The sequence below is a fragment of the Camelus dromedarius genome, chromosome 32 (genome assembly GCF_036321535.1).
Source record: "Camelus dromedarius isolate mCamDro1 chromosome 32, mCamDro1.pat, whole genome shotgun sequence".
Taxonomy (NCBI): domain Eukaryota; kingdom Metazoa; phylum Chordata; class Mammalia; order Artiodactyla; family Camelidae; genus Camelus; species Camelus dromedarius.
This window is the reverse complement of record NC_087467.1, coordinates 8,298,258-8,310,441: the sequence shown is the minus strand read 5'-3', so window position 1 is coordinate 8,310,441 and position 12,184 is coordinate 8,298,258. Positions and strand designations below refer to the sequence as shown.

Sequence of the window (12,184 nt, the reverse complement as noted above, 5' to 3'; positions counted from 1 at the left end):
GCGCGGCGTCGCGAGGGGAATTCCCGAGCTTTGCCCCGCTGGCTTCGCCGGAAGCGCGCCGACTCCCGCCCCGGGTGCTGCTGGGAGCCTACGCATTGCGGCAGAAGTTGTCCAGGGCGGGCGGGGCTGCCGTCCTGCGGGCCACTGCGCTTGCGCATCTCCGCTACAGCCTGACTGAGGTGCAGGTGTGGGCGCCGGGGTCCCCCGGCAGAATCTGAAAATGGTCACACAGGCGCGAGGGTTCCCCCAGCAGGATCTGAAAGTGGCCACACACACGCTAGGAGAGGCCTGGCCGCCCGTGGGGGACCTCAGGTGGGCGGTGATGACGAAGGCTCGCTGACGGGCATGTAGGCCTTCATGACAAACATGGGGGTGCTGTCCACCTAAGACTCCTTGAAGACGTGGCCTCGCTTCCAGTTCGGGACACCGTGGATGCCCCCAGCCACTTCTTTCTGACACTGGCCCTCCGCAAGGGACTGGGCTCTGTGAACCGGCGCTTGTAGTCAGCACGCAGCAGCGTAGAGGCCTGGGGTGCTGGTGCGGCGTCCCATCCTGGGCCTCAAAGAACACGCCCAGCATGCCGCGAGGACACTAAACTTGATTTTGTTGAGGGACTGCACACCTTTGGTGACATCAGTGAGGATGTCGGGGCTGCTGCCGCCGGGCCCCAAGCACCAGATCTTGCGGGCCGAGGTCACAACCCTCTCGGACGAATCCGCCAAGTAGCGGGCTGATGCTTGAGCTTCTGACAGCTGCACTCCTCGCCCTTGGCGTCCTCCTCCAGGCAATTGGGGAAGGGCTTCATGTACAGCCTTGTCGCTTGTCACAGGTCTTGGATAGGCAGAACACTTTGGACAGTTCGCTGACGGGTCTCACGGCATGTATGAGACGACCTGGTTGGATGTTTTGATAAGATGCAGGTGTGGTCCTTCAGGCAGATCAGCAGATGCAACTCAGCACCTTAAGCACTGTGCTCTATGACTCTTCGGTGATGCACTGCCCAGTGGGATCCGACTTGGTTGGCCGCTTCAGCACCCCCCCTTCCCCGCTTGGGCAGGCCACCTGAGTTCATGGCTTCCATAGCCAATCCGAGGACGGGGTTTACACTGAACTGCATCACCTGCATGGGGACGTGCTCAAAGACGGTGATGGTGCAGGTCTGCGCCAGGAAATGATTGACACCCACCGGGCCCAACATGCTCCCAACAAGGCAAGTAGATTTGTGGTTGCTGCCGGGGGGGGGGGGGGGGGGAGAGGCGTGAGGAGTGGCAGCTAATGGTGTAGAGCTGCTTTTGGGGGGTTATGAAAATATACTGGAATTAGATAATGGTGATGATTGCACAGCCATGCGGTTATACTAAAACCACTGAGTTGTACACTTTAAAGAGATGAATTCTTATGATAGTATATGACTTATAGCTCAATTTTTTAAAGTTAAACACAATATTACTTATAATAGCATTTAGGAAAGCTGCATGCTGAGTAAATCCCTGCAAGCTGAGTAAATCTTCATATAAGTCTGATTTGACATCCAGTTCTTTTTATTATATCTATGATATGTCAAGGGAAATTTGTAACTTTAAATAATTAGAAAAGAAAAAAAGGCTGAAAATTAGTGATCTAAGCATCCAAATTAAGAATATGTGGGAAAAAAAACCCAAAGAAAGTAGAAGAAAGAGAGGAGGGCAATAATATCTGAAATTAATAGAAAGTGAACGAAGAACAAGGAAAACACCCTAGGGATAATTAAAAAGGTCAGAAATTACCAGTTTGAGAAATTAGCACAGATGAACACATCTGGAAAAGTTAATCATGACAAGAGAGAAGAAGCAGAAGAAACATACAATATTATGAACTTAAAGGAGAAATAATTGTATACAGAGGATATACGTGAAAAGTTATTAACAATATTGTATCAATACAGGTAAAGTTTAACCAAATGAACAAATTTTTTAAAGAAATAATTATAATTTTCCAATAGTGAATTAAGAATTAACAACCTAGATGGTCCTATAACTAATAATTTATATCAACAGTTTAATATCTCCCCAAAAATTAAGACATAAGTTCAGCCAGTCAAGAAAAGTGGTTAAAATATTGAATTATTCTTCTTAGAGAATAAAAAAAGAGGAAAGATTCTCCATTTCAATTATGAGATTATAAATGCCTTACTACCAAAATCAGACAAGAACAACATAAGATGACTTAGGAGCCAGTGTTCCTCAAAAGCATAAATGGAAAAATCCTAAACAAATGACTATCATACCAAATCCAGCAGTATATTAAAAGAAAATAAAACAAAATTAGTTAAATTTTCCCTGGAAATAAAAAGTTTAATAATTGAGATTCATTCATGCAACGCATTAAATTTAAGGATTAAGGAAGAAAAATTTAATTGCAGAAAAATTTCAATAGATGTAGGAAAGGCATTCATAAAATTCAATACATGTTCACAATTTACGGTACATTATAAAAATTGTCTCTAAAAACATACGATTTAATGTTGACACATTAAAAGTCTCATTTTAAAAATCAGAAACAGGGAGATAACTGTGCACATTTTTATTGCCTCCATTTTACCAGGTACTAAAGAATCTAGACTAAGCAATAGAAAGTAAAAATCAACTCATTATTTTCAGATCTAGCTAATATTAGTGAATTAATAAGACAGTTGAAAATTGTAATAGGATTAAAAATGTAAAACTATATAATTTGTGTATATGTGTATATTAACATATTTTTATATAATATATAAAACTAAATATGATTTGGAAGAGGTGAGAGAGCATAGGGTTCCATTCCTTAAAATGCATTATGAATGCACAGATACTCAATTTTATCAGTACCCTTTGTACTTTACAAATTGTTACAGATATTTTTACATGTATGAAATATTTCTTATATCAACATATAAAGACACTTTTAAAAAAAAAACAATACAGCATCTGGCTGTTACATGGAAAAGATTCAATATGAAAAACAAGAAATTGAAAAACTAAGGTACTATCAGTATTTTCATACAAACAAAAAAGTGATGCTGCAATGATATGCAGTTTTATACTTAGTGAAAATATTGCCTGAAAATGTAGACTTCACAGACGGTAAGTTTGTAAAAATGTACTGTTAATTGCAATAGAAATTATTTTCCCAGAGCTTTTTTGTAAACATGAGCCATGTGAAAATACTGTTGGTTAGCATGTTAAGATATGGCTGTGACTGTACAGAACAACTGAAAAGTTTAATAATTTGTTTTATTTATTTCAACTAAGAGCACAGAATAAGCATCAAATTTGCTATGCTTATTTGTAGTATAATAAGAATTTTGACATGACCACAGTGTTTCATGGTGATTGACCCAACATAAGGAAAGGATTTACTTTTGATGTTAAGAAAAGTTATTATGTTGAATATCATCAGGTCTTAATAAATAAGACCTGACATTGTGTTCTTGTGATGTTAATGACAAAGTTAATGACAAACTATTTCAAAGATTGGTTCGTGGTTAGGTTTGGTACATCATCCAGCAAAGATTGCTTTGGGCTTAAAAGTTTAAAATCAGCATGCTAAGACTGGTAAGTTCCTTTAGTTTGAACATGGACATCTCAGTGCTTTGCTCGATAAGCCAAATGTTCTCTATAGTGGTTGTTGTCTTACAAAGAGGATGGGAAACTTAATAATGCTATGATGCCAAAGAGGTAGAAATTAAGTTAAACTAAAAATCACTATTTATGCCAAAATTCCAAACATTATTTCTAATGTCCTAAACTTACTGAGCACATTTCAAAAGACAACTTATTAACCAAATTATTTTCCAAAGAGTTATCCAACCATATTTCCATTTTGTATGCATTTTCAGGAATAACCTATGTCAAAGAACACTCACATTCCACTAAATAGTGTGATATGTGGTTTTATCTGACTATATATATATTTCTCCATTGAAAAGACTGAAGGCAAGTGGCCTGTCCTGTTTAACATGATTAACTTTCTCCTTATGTTCCACACACAAGAGCTTTTGCTTGCAAACCCATTGCAGACTGGTCACTTTCTATTTGCATACAAAATAAATAGTCATTGTCAGGTGATTGCAAGGGAAATCCCCAGCTCAGCTCTCCAGTCTTAGGACAAACTATTAGTTCTTAATTAACATAATTAACCCCCAAACTTTCCATAGTTCTTTTCAAGTATTTGAACAAGAGATAGACAAATAGAATTTGATTATCCTATCTCTTTCCAAATTGTGTCTTTGGGAAAATTGTTTTATGTAAATAACCTGCCATTTTGCTAATCTAAGATTGAAATCAGTTTCCAGAAATGAATACTTTTTTGCTTAAACTTCACTATACAAACTGTGAAAATGAAATAACAAGTTTTTTTCAGATAATATTGATAGAATGAATAAAAAGCTAAAATCAAAGTTATTGAAATATTCTGAAAGTAAATGTGGTGATGAACACTAAAATCCTACACGAGATTCATAATCCTACATGAAGTCCATTGTGAGGTAGCCTCAACTGTTTGGGATTGCTAAATGACTACTTTCTTTTATAACCCAAATAAGCTTGTGGGATTTTTTCCATAGAGTATTTTATGCTTTCATTGTTGGTTTTTTTTTTAATTGAAGTATAGTTTATTTACAACCTAGTGCTAGTTTCTGGTGTACAGCACAGTGATTCAATTATACATACGTATATATTCTTTTTCTTTTTATTGCAAGCTATTGATGATCATTCCTTGTCCTATACTTTCATATAATTTTTTGTGTAGGACTTTTCTGTGTTTTGACTGCAGTAATAGCCCTGCAAATTTTCTCTTCCCAGTGTTCAACTTCCTTTGCAATGTGACTTTACAACATCTGCCACCAAGAGGTGGAGTCTAATCCCTTGCCGCTTGACTCTAGGCTGGTCTTGTGACTTGGTTTGTCTGATAAAAATATAACAGAAAGGATGGTGTGCTCGTTCTGAGCCTTGGCCTTGTGAGCTTCTGTTCCCCCTTGTAAGCCATGAGTTCCAGCTGCTGGAGGACTATGGTGCAGGGCTAAGTCAGTCCGGTTTTCCCAGCCAAGGCCCTAGGCCTGTGGAAGCCCAGCCCAAATGAGCAAGACTTGTAATGGTGCTTAGTTGGCCTGTGACTTACTGCAGATGTGTGAGTGAGTGGTCCTGAGCTCAGCAGAACCACTCAGTACAAGTGAGCAAAAATGAATGTTTATGATGTGGTGTGTACCTGCATTTTTGTGGTTGGGTGTTACATAGCATTAGGGCAGCAATGGATAACTGATAAGATGACTGTCTATTGTTCCCAGTGAAAGGTCTCAAGGCAAAATTCTATACCAAGGATTGCCAAACTTTTTCTATAAAGGGCCAAATAGTAAAAATTTTGGTTTTGTGGGTAACTTGCAGCCTCTGCCATATGTTCCTCTTTGTTTTGTTTCTTTTGTTTCTTTTTACTACCCTTTATAATTGTAAACACTATTCTTAGCTTTGGGCTGTACAACAAGGGCAGCTGTCCAGATTTGGCCCATAGGTTGTAATTTGCTGACCTCTGTTCCTTATCATGCAAAAATATGATATTGCTAACATGATGCAGAATAAAAGATGCATAGGAGATCATGATGAAAATTAATGCAATAAAATCAATTTTAAAAATAGAATTATACAAGGCTTTTTTTTTCATTTTTAATTTTGTATGTTTCTCCTCAATGATGGCTGGTAAAATTTTAATAACCACTTGTCAGATGGTAGTAAGTACTACCACCACCACCAAGTTCAACCAATCAATGGAATAGAATTGAAAAGAGATGTATAGAGTTGGCTCACCCACACGAGTAAGAGCTGACTCCAGCGGACCATTGTTGTGCTACCTACCTGTCATACTGCCTATATCATATGTCAGTAGTAATTATAAAAGAAATTAATGATAAGCCATATGGTGGGTTTTCCTTAAACTAACTTACTCCTTTTGCTTACCTCACCTTCCTGATCACAGTAAATTTTAGTTTTGTGACCCCTGGCCCTGGAGAAGACTACTATCCTTACAGCTGTCTTCTTCTGTGAGTGACCTGCGTTGTATTTATCTATGACCTAGTTTCATAGAAAATCACTTAAGGATAAACTTACCTTTCTTTTTTTGGTATCCTCCAGTTGGAGAACAGGAAATTATCTTATTTTCAGGCATGGTTATTTACCATACTTTGAATCCTAATTAGAAAGGAAAAAAAATTTTAAATATTATGAATCAAAATTAGCTTATATTTAATTTCACTAAAAATTGTCAGTTCAAGAACTGGTAATGTCGAATAGGTTTCTAATATTATGTAATGTATGTATGTAAAAATCAATACTAAATTTTATGTTAAAAATGTAAAGAAATCCAACAATATACTCTTTTTCCTGTGAGGACTACTGTGATACTATTTAGGGACACCAAATATAAAAATTCTCATTAAAGAGACATCTTTGATCCCTGCTCTGCTCTGCTGTTAACTTAAACAGACACCTGGGGTGACTACTAGATAATTTAGCATTCATCATTGAAACTGTGAGCTCAAAACACTTTGGAAAGTCTAGAACCTATTGTTTTATTTCACATGATAAACTTAAACCTTGCTATCATCTCTTTTTTACATTCCCTCAGTTCCTTTGTAAAACATTTTTTATTATGGATTAAGTTAAATGTATACAAAAGGTAGAGAGAATTACCTACATAATTTGATTGAAATAATAGCCTCGAAATCTCATGCAATTAAAGTTAATTAAGGTGATTCTTGCCCAGCACAAAGTCAAAGGGAACCCAGCATACAAAGAGACCTTTAACAAACATCAATAGAAAGAGAAAGATAGTGGAAACTGACCCAAAGTTATTCCAGATAGTGAAATTACCAGATATAAACCACCTAACAACCATGCTTAGCATGCTTATAAATATAATGTCAAATTTTAAGATTTTAAAATGAAAAATTATGTAAATTGATATTGTAGACTTGAGAAGAAGCCAGTTAGAAATCCATGAACTGAAAACTGCTAGGTAACTGCAATTCTAAACTCACTGGTTCAGTTTAAAAGCAGGTATGACAGGCTGAAGAAACAGTAACTAGGCACTCCTACCTCTCCCAGCTAGGGAGGGGTCAGTGAAGGTCTACTGGGGAGCTGGAACTCACAACCCCTGCCCCGCAATAAGAAGTAGAAACTGAAATCTCAGTAAGATAGCTATACACCTATCAGAATGGCTAAAACAAACAAACAAAAAATTTGTAACACCAAATGCTGGCAAGGATGTGAAGAAACTGGGTCACTCATACACTGGAGGTTAGAGTGTGAGATGATAGAGCTACTGTGGAGAACAGTTTAACAGTTCCTTTTAAAACTAAAAATGATTTGTCGATATGACCCAGCAGTTGCACTCTTGAACATGTATCCCAGAGAAATGAAAACTTACTTTCACTCAGAAACTTATGCAAGAATATTCTTAGGAGCTCTGTTCATACTAGCCCAAACCTGCACACTGCCCAGATGTCCTTTAATAGTGAATAGTGAAACAAATTGTGGTACATCTAGAACATAGAATACTACCCCACAATAAAAGGGAGCAGACTCGCCATACACACAACAACTTGGATGAAACCCCAATTAATTTTGCTGAGTGAAAAAAAGTCAATCTCAAAGAGATATGCATTGCACGATGCCATTTTATTCACAAAATAATGTAATTATAGAGATGGAAAACAGATCACTAGTTCCCCAGGTCTAGAGGAACATCAGGGAGGGGAAAGGGTAACATCAGGGAGGGTTGTGATGATGTACAATTAAGTATCTTGATCATGGTGATCGAGAGCTACACATGTAATAAAATTTTATAGAACTATATATACATACACAAATAAGTGCATGTATTACTGGTGAAATCCAAATAAGGTCTGTGGTTTGTGGTTTGATATTGTACTATATATAGTAACTTACGGTGCTAACATTGGGGGATGGTGGGTGAAGCAGGCACAAAACCTTTCTGTATATTTCTTTGCAACTTCCTGTGAATCTATAATTCTTTAACTATTCTTAAAATAAAAAGTTTACAGTAAATAAAGCCATAAAGGAAAAGGGGAAAAAATACCTAGAAAATCCTCATACTTGTGGAAAAGAAGGAATCAACTATAAATAAACTTTATGGAAAAACACATCACAAGGGAACTTAGAAAAAATTCTAGGCAATGACCATGAATATAAACATATCACAACATGTGGGACACTGACAGAGCCGTGACTGGAGGAGATAATGTGGTGGTGGGAGGGAGTCCATTTTAAACTAGATATTCCCAGGAAAAGTCCTCTTTGAGAAAGTGACAGCAGACTATAATGAACTGAGAGGATACGCCAGAAGATCTTAGGGAAGAGTTATCCAGGAAGAACTGAAAGAGGTGCAAAGGTCCTAAAGCAGAAATGAGCTTAGAATGGTCCCCAAACAGTAACTGTAAATAATTAACTCTAGAACCATAAACAACAAAAAGATCTGCAGCATTCCAGCTGACATTCATCCAGTGCAGTCTAACATCCAGGCCCTGATCCCTGCTGCCTGGATCCCGCAGGCTGTTTTCACCATGGCAGACTCGCTTGTTAACTTGCCAGTGTGGTAAAATCGCAGGACCTTCACAGGTCTTGCCAGAAAGCTGATTGTTAATTTTCATTAATTTTGCAAGGCAGTTAAGGCCATGTACTAGCTTGAAATCAGCCGTGGTGATTTAGACCATGAAAATCAGCAAATGCCACAATCAGGTCTGGTTTCTGTTTTTGTGTTTGTCTTGGGAAGTGGTTGTTAAATTTCTCAGCACACTACTGCCAGACTCCTGAGAAGATAGGACCTGAGCTGCATTATCAGATAGAATATAGGGCCACTGGAAAAGGGGATGAGAGAATTAAGAGATAAGATGACTGAGTTGGGCTAGGTTATCAGAGCTGGAATGGGTTCCACTCAGAAAAGAGTGAATCATTTGGTTCTAGAAGTAGGGTTATGAGGAGGAATAGAGAGGCACAAGAATGGAATCATAGGTGAGGGGAAATGTTAATTTTAAGCTAAAAAAGTTTAGATGCCAATTGTTTAAAACCGTAAACTTTCTTAAACTCTCTATTTCCAATTCTCCCTCTTGAAAAATACCACCCCCTGCTTCAGAGAGGAAATAGAAGGAATTGGATTTAGATTCTAATTATCTGTCACCAAATCCACAAGCAAAACACATCTTTGCCCTTCATGGCCCCCTTCTGTTCTGACGACATAGGATATCTGCTGGTTAGCCTTACCCCTCTATGTGCACCAGGAAGCTCATAGTATCCTCCCTCCTCACTTACTACTTCCAACTACAACTTCAAAATTTTTACCTTACTAGAACTCTCTTTTGCGCTTTTCTTAAAACAGTTGTTTGTTGGTGTTCGTGAAGCACACGTTTCTTTCTTTTCAACCTCCTCCCAGTAAATGGAAATGCCTTCCTTTCTGTTGTTATAATCCCTTATGAAAACCACTGCATCAGGTCATCTGCTTCACTCCCTATCCACTTACTCTATTTTCTTCTAATGGCTCATTATTAACATTATATTATATTTTATAGTCTTTTCCTTTATTTTCTCTTTTTCCCTTTAGAATTCAGAATCTTGTGTTGTTCTCTGCTGTACTCGTAGCATATACAATAGTACCACTAAAAAGAACTTTCTCCACTAATGAAAACGTTCTGAATCTGTGCTATCTAAATGGTAAGCATTCTGAATCTGTGCTATTTAAAAGGTAAGCATTACCCTTAGCCACATGATCACTTAGAATCACTTTTGATCACTTGCAGTGCAGCTAATGTAACTAAATAGATTTTTGATTGTATTTCATTTTAATTAATTTACCTTTAAACCATCACATATGGCTAGTGGCTATTATATCGGACAGCACAGATCTATCACAATGTCTGGCACATTGCAAGGGTCCAGTAAGATCTTGTTGAAACTGAAAGACTGCATGGATGAAAAAAATGCATGAAAGAGTGAAATATCTGCGGTCACTTTATAATCCTACAGATTTGGTTTGGGGACTCTCAGCTACCCCTCTTATTTGTTCAAGCTTTCTGGCATTGGTTCTATTATTCAGTTTTCTATTAGAATTTTTGCTTGTTTCCATGCATGAATAGCATCTGACACATAGAATTCCTTTTGTTTCACCATTCTTAAGCTGACATCTCAGCAGTTTACTATGTTCTTCAAATTTCATTTGCTTCCTTACTGCTAAAATAAAATTTCTGAGCTGTCTATATTTCTGGACAGAAAACCTTCTCACTTTACCTATTTCCTCTCATGATTTTATTTGTAATTGTTTTAAATATTCTTATTGTGAAATATTACATAGCAACATAAAAAAAAAAAAAACAACCTTGTATTCTACAATGCAGTCTAAGAAATAAGTAGTTAACAGTTAACATTCAAGTTCCAACGTATTCCTCAGTGGTCACATTTCCCTTCTTTCCTCACCAGAAATTACAACAACCAAATATATAATCCTCATAGTTTCACTTTATTTTTATTACATATGTGTCTCAAAACAATGTACTGCACTGTATAATACTGGTTTAGAGTTTTACAACTTTATAGGAATAGTATTGTACTCTACAAATTATTCTACAACTTCTTTTTTACTTTTTCAGTACATTTTTTAGATATATCTGTTGTTACATATAGCTGTATTCATTCTTTTTCACTGCTGTATAGAATTCCATTGTTTCAGTATAACATTCTGTTTATGACCATTTCAGCTTTTTTCAAATATTTTCCCCATTTTAACTGTCTCCTATAAGATTCTTGCATACTTTTCTTTATGTATTATACTAGAGTATCTCTAGGGTGTAAACACAGGGTTGAGTTGTATTTATCTTTTTAATCTTCAACAGTTCTAGATATAGTCCTTTGTTATTAATATGCATTACAAAGATCTTCTTCCAGTTTATTCCAGTGTTTTTATTTGTAAATTACATTTACTTTTAATGGAAATAGGCATATAAATCAGATTGGATCACCCATTGTCCAGATCCACAAATAATATCAAAATAAAGTATTTAGATAAATCATACCCAACACCCATAAAAATTAAAGACAAAGTCAGTGATAGTAAGTACCATCTTCTCTTCTAACACCTATAAATTGTATAGATTTTATATGTGTAAGATGCTATTTGTTTTTATCCATATTATTTTAATGGCTTTGATAAGGCTGTGAAATTAATGTGCTACTTTCCTGTTCTTTCATATTCTCATAAAAATATTAAACAACTTTATCTTAAATCATTTCAGCAGCCATGATTCACTCACACATTCTTTCTAGTTAACAATGCAAATATGCTCATATTTTTTCAGTAATTATGAACACCATATTTATTTGTTTATTCTCCCTTTATCTATTATCTAGCTGGTTTATTTTACTCTAATCTAAGTGTGCCCAATAACAGTTAGAAGTCTACATTCTTTTCACAAAGAAGATTTTTTTTAAAAGGCCTGACAATGGGAAATACTTCATAAAATGATATTCAAAAAATAATTACTTAAATTTTCCCAACCTTTCACCCCATATAGCTGAGATTTTATGCTTATTTAAAGTTATAGTTCAAACAAAAATTATGCCAATTATTCTATTTATATAGCTTCTGAATCCCTAACCCAGGTAAAACATAGCCAGTAAAGAGCACAGAATACAAATGCAAACCATCAAACAAGTCAGCAAGCAGGAATCAGAGTCAGGATCCTAGCCAAGGTCAGTAATCAGAGATTTGGAACTTGACTGAGCAGAAGAATGACCAACTACTACTGAGACTAATGATCTAAAATGACTAAACCAGATTCTCAATTAGATTGGTTCTTCTTCAGTTGCAGATGACAGAAACTCAGCTTAAGCATAAACAAAAACATAAAAACACACAAAAAAATACAAAGAAAAACTACAACATTAAAAGGAGTATTTATGAAAAAGATACTGGTTAGTTAATGGGAAATGTCAGCAGTCCACTTGTAAGAGAAACAGGAATACAGGGACTCAGATGCCATCAGCATTCTCTCTGCCCCAGTCTCAGATACTCTTTACATACTTGTTACAGTTTTCTCTCTAAAACTTGACTTTTTCTATGTTTCAGAAATCTTGGCTGCTGACACCTCCTGAGTTTTATATCTTAGGGC

At 36.6% G+C, this 12,184-nt stretch overlaps 1 pseudogene; it reads right to left on the bottom strand.

Annotated features, from left to right (window-relative positions):
• Positions 1-503: 503 nt before the first annotated feature.
• On the bottom strand, positions 504-1,198 carry LOC105087064 (elongation factor 2-like; annotated as a pseudogene).
• Positions 1,199-12,184: the final 10,986 nt, after the last annotated feature.